This window comes from Egretta garzetta, unplaced genomic scaffold (assembly GCF_000687185.1).
Source record: "Egretta garzetta isolate BGI_Z169 unplaced genomic scaffold, ASM68718v1 scaffold34, whole genome shotgun sequence".
In the NCBI taxonomy this organism is placed as follows: Eukaryota; Metazoa; Chordata; class Aves; order Pelecaniformes; family Ardeidae; genus Egretta; species Egretta garzetta.
Window position 1 is genome coordinate 3,177,901 of NW_009259586.1, and position 6,989 is coordinate 3,184,889.

Genomic DNA, 6,989 nt, shown 5'->3' on the forward strand with positions numbered 1-6,989 from the left:
CTCATGGCGCTACATTAATCCTTCCATTCTCTCTCGCTGCACCAGTTACACCAGTAACCAGCATCCTCAGAGCACTGCCTCAGCATCAGGAATTGCTCTCGCCTGGGGGTGGCATTACGGAATGCAAACACACAGGCACTCCCAGGTACCTGCGCTGGGAGGAGAGCGCAGGACCGTGTCTCCCCTGGCACCCCAGCTGTAGGGGAGGACCCCCACACTCAGCTGCTTTTGGGGGTTTGAGTCCTGCCCCCACGCTTATGCCCACAAGCCCCCTGTGCTCTCAGCTCTCCTACAGAGAGCACCCAGCCGTCCGTCCATCCCTGGGTGCTGGGTCCGCTTTCAGGGTGCTGCGTCTGCTTTCTCCCTGGGTCCACTTTCTGGGTGCTGGCTCTGCTTTTTCCCTGCGGGGAGGGTGTTCCTGTACGTGCCCAGAGAAAACACCTCCTCCTTGGAGCACCCACTGTACCAATGGGGTTTTTTTCCTGACACAAGGAAGCCCTGATGGAGCAACACTGAACGCAGGCACTCCAGGGACACCCTTCTCCCACGGGATGCTGCCTGCTCACGTAAAGACTGCCAGAGAGGAAAATGCCAGCACCACCGGGAGCTGCTTGCACAGAGACAGGGCATGGCCGTGGCTGGCTGGCAGCACACCTTGTTCGACTCCCTCTTTCCTATCTGGCTTTTCTCCTTGCTCTGCCAGACCTGGGGCTGAGAAGCACGGTGCTGGGCGCGCAGGCTGCCGCGCTGCAGGGCAGGGGGGTGCGATTCACTCAGGCTGGGTGGTTTCTCTGCCTTGATCAGCTGCACTTAGACAAACAGCAGTACATCAATAAGCAGCTCTAATTAGAGGTGTTAATAGCGCTGGGAGCTGGGGGAAAGCGCGGCGAGGCAGGAGGGAGAACAGTTTGCAATCTAAGAAGAGTGACGGGAGGAGCTGGGAGACCTGGGATGCCCAGGACCTTGCCTTTCTGATGCACACCCAGCGGGTGGGACAATCAAGCTCCAGGAGCCCACGTGAAATTGCCGGGGAAATATCCCCCGTGCTGATTATCTTGAATAATTTATGCTGATGTTATCATACATTCATATTTTATGGAAGGCTTGCAAAGCTGTGATCATGGTTATTCACGACTATTTGCTCCCTTCCAGAAATCTCCATCCATGGCGGGTGCGGGGACAAAGCCAGTGTGCAGGTTACACCTCGGGGACCTCAGCTCCCCGGGGCAGCTGTGTTCCTGGGGCACCGGGTGGGTTTTACCCCTTCATCCCAGCATCAACCCCCCCCAGCACCTCCAGGGGACAGGGCAGAGGGGACAGGAGACACCAACAGTCATGGGCACGGCACAGCAGCACTGCTCCCACCACGACCCCACTCCTGCACCGGCCACCTCACAGCCCTCTCCAGCCATGATCCTGCAAAGCAAAGAGGCTCTGTAGCCCCGAGGAGGGACCTGGGAAAGGGGCAGTTCCCACAGCAACGTCCCCTCTGCCCAGGAAGGTGTCACACAGCGGTGCTGAGCAGGACAGACAGACAGGAGCTGCTCCCCGGGGGAGCGGGTCCCTTGGTCCCCCAATGGGTGGGTACAAGCTGGGGTGGGGGACCCCAGGGCACTGCTACCTGACACATTGAGCTGTGCAATCCTGCCAGCTCCAGTGCTTCCACTGCTTTCCCAGAGGCTGTCTCCCTGGAAACTGGAGCCGGTGCCGAGGTGGGAAGGGGCATCACTTCCCTTCAGGAAAGAAAGACGGCTGTGCATCAATTCCTTCCAGTGAGAGGGATGGATGAAAGGCCACGGCTCCTCTGCTGCCCGGCTGGAGATGCGGTGAGCAGGACCGTCCCTGCCCAGGGGTCCCCGAGGCTGTGGAAGGGCACGAGCCATCCCCGCGTCTCCCCATTGCTCCCACATCTCCATCTGCTTTGGGGTCGGGACTACTCAGCGCCTTGACTCAAGACCCCATGGGCACCAATGGTGGCTGCAGGGGAAGCAAAGGACTTTGTGGGAGCCAGCTAGAGCAGGAGGAGGAAGGAGCAGATGGGGTGGAGGAGAAAAGATGGGAGTAAGTGGAAAATTTGAGGAACCCGAGACGAGGTGCTCGGACCGTGCTGGCGGAAGATGTGGTTGCAGGGAAGCCTACCAGCACCCAGCAGAGCAAAAAGTCAATGACATATTTAAGCAAAGACGCTGGATATTTTAATTCCCTGCGGCTCCTGCTCCTCAAAGGAAAGCAGCCATGACTGAAATGCAAGCAGAAATTAAACAAGAGGCATCTCGGTCTGGTTGTTCAGCCTGTGAAAGGCACGAGGAGCACAGCAGAGATGTGGCTCAGAGGTGGGCAGAAAGGACGGGCACATGTCCCCAGCCAGCCCCATGCCACCCCATGTCACATCCCAGGGATGCACCACCAGCCAGCACTGCCTCCCCACTGCCGTGCTCTGGTTTCTGCTGTTTTTTCTTTCCCTTCAGGGGCACCCCAGGAAGCTTTGCTCAAGCTAGGCTGCCTCTGCCTGCAGCAACTTCCATCTATTTCAATTAGAGAGCCTTCCCCGAAAAGGGGCCAGAAACCTCAGCTCCAGCGAGGCGGGGCAGGGGGATGCAGACAACCGGCCTCTGCCACGCTTGGCTCCGCCGCTCAGAGCCTCATTTATCATTTGCTGACAATGCAGGCATGCCCAGCCTCCCCCCGCACCAGCCAGGGTTAATCAGGTTTGGCCCCTGCCAACACCATCTCGCAGCCTGGGAAGGGAGCACGCTGCATATCGAAGGCAAGCGGGAGCCTGGGGGCTCACCCAGGGCTGAATTTCCTCTGGGAGCTCCCATCAAGCTCAGTTAGAGCCGTAGTGATTTATTAGGAGAGCTGCTCCTCGGAGCAGCAGCGAGGCGTGAGGCTGTAGTACAGGAATCTGCTTCAGCAGGGAGGGGTCGTGAACAGCACAGGGGGATTTAGGGGGCAAAAAGCTGTGGGTTCAGCATGGGCCATACAGTGTGGGGCAGCCCTCGGGGCTGGCTGGAGCAGGAGAGCTGCCACCAAGCCCAAAGGGGTGATGAGCCGTGGGTGGCAGCGCTTAGGGACGGGGACACCCCCGCCTCCCCCAGCCCAGCCGGTGGCACGATGGGAAGCGGGCTACAAGCCCTGCTGCCAATGAGTCGAGAAAAAGAGGAGGCAGGGAGACCAAATCTCAGCTCCAAACCTACAAATGAGCATTTTTTTCTTTTTTAATCTTTTTTTAGGGAAACGGTTCTCCGGTTTTTGTCTGGAGCAGCCAATCAAACCCAAAGAGTTGCATCTGACTGCGAGGGGAAAAAAAAAAATCCAGGTCTATTAAAAATGATGAAAGACACCTTGACGGTGTCCTTTTAATGTAATTAAAAACCTATTTAAAGGCATGCCAAATGTTTACTAATTAAGCGAGCGCTTCGTTCTGTAGCCATAACGAAAAAAGTAATTGTGATACTTTGAGCAAATCCCAGGTTTTTAAAGAAATAATTACTTTATAGAAAATCAGTTACTAAATTAAACCATTCTTTACCTGCTGTTATTTTTGCTCTTTTGCTCATTTTGTGCAGCAAGTTGAATCCTGAAATTACCCGGGACAGATTTTTATTCTAAAAAATGAATACTTCAAAGGAAATAGGAATAGAGAAAGAAAAAAAGTAGGAGCCATCAGTGGGTCCCCAAACCTTAATCCGTGGCTGGTGGGAAAAGTGTGTGGTGGTTGGAACCACCAACACTTGCGCAGCTGTAGGCCTGGTGCACTGATGATGGATCTCCAGACAACCATCCTACTACTGCTTCATCACTACCAGCGGCAAACAAAGACCACCGAGGGAGGCAAAGCCCCCGCAGCCCAGGCATGCAGGGCAGGTCAGCCCTCTACCAGGTCGTTGGTGGAGTCAGCCATAGGCTATGCTGGTCACCTAAGGATGGAAGAGATAGCCAAAAGCCAACTGGACATAGTCCTGGGCAACCTGCTGGGGGTGGCCCTGCTCGAGCAGGGGGTGAGACCAGATGACCTCCAGAGGTGCCTTCCAACCTGAGGCACTCTGGGTGTATTGGGACAAGCTGAGATGGAGTTATTTTTCCCCATAGCAGCCCCCATGGTGCTGTGCTTCCTATCAGCATGTAGAAAGGTGCTGATCACACACCAATGTCTTGGCCACTGCTGAGCAGCACTCACACAGCATCAAGGCTCTCTCCAACATTCCCGCCACCACCACCAGTGGGCTGGGAGGGGGCAAGACCTTGGGAGGGGCATAGCCAAGACACCTGACCCAAACCAACCAAAGGCATATTTCCATACCACATGACATTGACTCAGATATAAAAGCTAAGGGAAAGGAGGGGGGTATTTATATTTTATGACATTTTGTCTTCCAGAGCAACAGCTCTGCACACTGAAGCCCTGCTTCCCAGGAATTGGTTGGACATCGCCTGCTAATGGGAAGCAGAGAATAAAATCTTGTTTTCCTTTTGCTACAGCGCACAGCCTTTGCTTCTGCTTTTTATTAAACTGCCTTTATCTTGACCCACAAGGTTTTTTTCTTTTCCATCTCATTTTCTCCCCACCTGTCCTGCTGCAGAGCAGCTTGTTGGCACCTAGCATCCAGCCAAGGTCAGACCATCACACTGGGATTCTGCAATGACCAACCTGAGGAAGAAGAGGAGGGCAGGAAAGATGATCTCATAGGAAAAGCAACGCTGCCCACCACAGCCCTGCCTGCAAAGCTCAGCTCTGTGCTCAGATGCCACTGAGAAGTCACATAACATCTCTGTGTCCTCAGCTTAGACCACAATTCCTCCAAGGCAGGACCATCCTGTTGGTGAGCATCAGCTGAGACCCGACATGCTGCAACCACACACCCTAGGGCCACCCAGACCCTGCCAGGCTGCCAATGCTCCCCAAAATGGGTCTGAGCCCAAACAGGGAGGGAGGGGGAACAGAAACCAAGCACTCCCACCCATAAATAGCCATTGTAAGAGTTTGTCTGTGTCTCCTTCTTCTGCAGACTCTCTCAGAAGCAATCCTGGCCAAGAGAGGGCTCTTATTTCTGTACGAGAGCACGCAGCATCAAATTGAACACGGCTCTATAAAGCACCTGGAGCTTGTTTTTCAGCCAAGGTGCGTACGTGTGCTTCAGCCCATCAGCTGTACCTGGCTCCTTCCGACAGGAGGCACAGCCTTTGAACATGAGCCCACTAATTTAAGATGACACTAGGCTGAACCTAGAGGGAGGCAAGCGAAGGCGCGGAGGTGACCAAGCATCTGCGCAGGCTGGCAGGGGATGGCTGGCTCCCAGTTGTCAGGTTGCAGGGGCCTTTGGTAGCAGATGGAGAGTCTGATTGCATTTGCTGATAATGGATTAGGAGGCTTATCTCCGATCTCGACTTTCTCCCGGTTAGCAGAGTTCTTGAGGGGCTCTGCAGGGAGGTGTTACAAGAGATTTATTAACAAGATGAACTGCAATGCCAGGAAAAGCTACTTCTGCAAAATGCACTTTCCCTCTCACAGATGCACAGGCTTAAACCCCCCCCATTTGAACGCATTCAGCATCTTTCCTCCTCCGGGGACTCAAGCAGATCTGCTCCTTCCCTCGCAGTGGGCTGGCAGAGGTTTATCGATGTGATGGGAAGCTGCTGCAGTCCTTGCCCAGCCATCCAACAGCCTCCAAAATGCCCGTATTTGCCAACAACGGCAAATGAAAGCACCTTCCAAGTTAGGTGCCCACAGCAGAAGAAACTGTAGGTAGAGGCAGCTGTGTCCCCATGTCCCCAACACGGTCACAGCCTTTCCCCAGGGCCAATCTCCTCTTGGCAGCTCTTGCAGTGGGATGAGGGAACCCAGATCTTCCTGGGGCTGGGGAAAACAGGCAGCACCTCCAAAGATGCCCCGGTAAGGTGAAGGATTGATTGAGTTTTAATACCTACGGGTTTTCGGGAGCTGAGTCCGACTGGCAGGCCAGCCTCTCGGCTCAGCTGCTGCAGAGAAGGCAGATGCTCCCCGCTTACCTTACGCAGCCTCCAAAAATAACCGAGTGCTTCCAGCAGCATCGCCTGCTCCCGGCTGCCCCTCGAGCTGCAGGGAAGTAGCAGACACCCAGTCCCCTCCTGGGTGCAGGGTGGCTTATTTGGGCTGCCTGCAGGCAGCACATCTGGAAGCCCTGCCTGCCCCCAGCGTGTCTGACCACAGCCCCGAAGCAGGGCTGTTCCTGCAGGGATCGCCCCCAGCCCTGGGAAGGGCTACCTACTAAAGCTGTGTGTTGCTGGCCAGCAAACCTTAATTCATTTTCAAGTGTTTTTCCTTGAATGTGATCCACCAAGCACACCTCATGCCGCCCCCGAAGCAGGCTATTTTAGCAACAGTCCCGTCCTGCAGGTGAGGAAGCCGAGACCTGCTCCAAGACCAGCACCTGTCTGAGGCCAGCGAAGGAACCAGGATCAGAAATTCAGATCTCAGCTCGCTAGACTGCCTCATCTGTACCACACATGGACACAGCACGAGGTGACACTGCCAAACCTTTGAGATACCTGTGACCACAGCTACCTACCAAGCAGCAGGTACAGGGGAAGGAAGGAGCAAGGGAAAAAAAGAGACAACGTGATGGAGGAGGCAGACGAGAAGTGGGGAAAGTAAAGGAGAGAGGGGAAAGCGGAGAGGTAACCTGCACATTCACTACCCCGAGTCCACCATGGGAGTTTTTGCTTGTTTTCTCTGCAGTCACAAGTCTTCACTGTTGCTTTCTGCTGCTGGGGAACAGGGCTGCCCTGTTGGCAATTGGTGCTGCACTCTAGCAGAGCGACACGGCCACATGTGACCTGTGCTGCCAGCCAGATGGGGGTCTGACCTTGGGCTGGACTGTGCATGGCATTTTGGAGAGTATTTGGCTTTGGGGAGAAAAGAGCAGGTCAAACACAACCTCCTCCCATCCCCAGCCTCAGGACCGGCCGGAGCACCTCCCAGAGCAGCAGCAGGAGGGGAAGGTAGCACC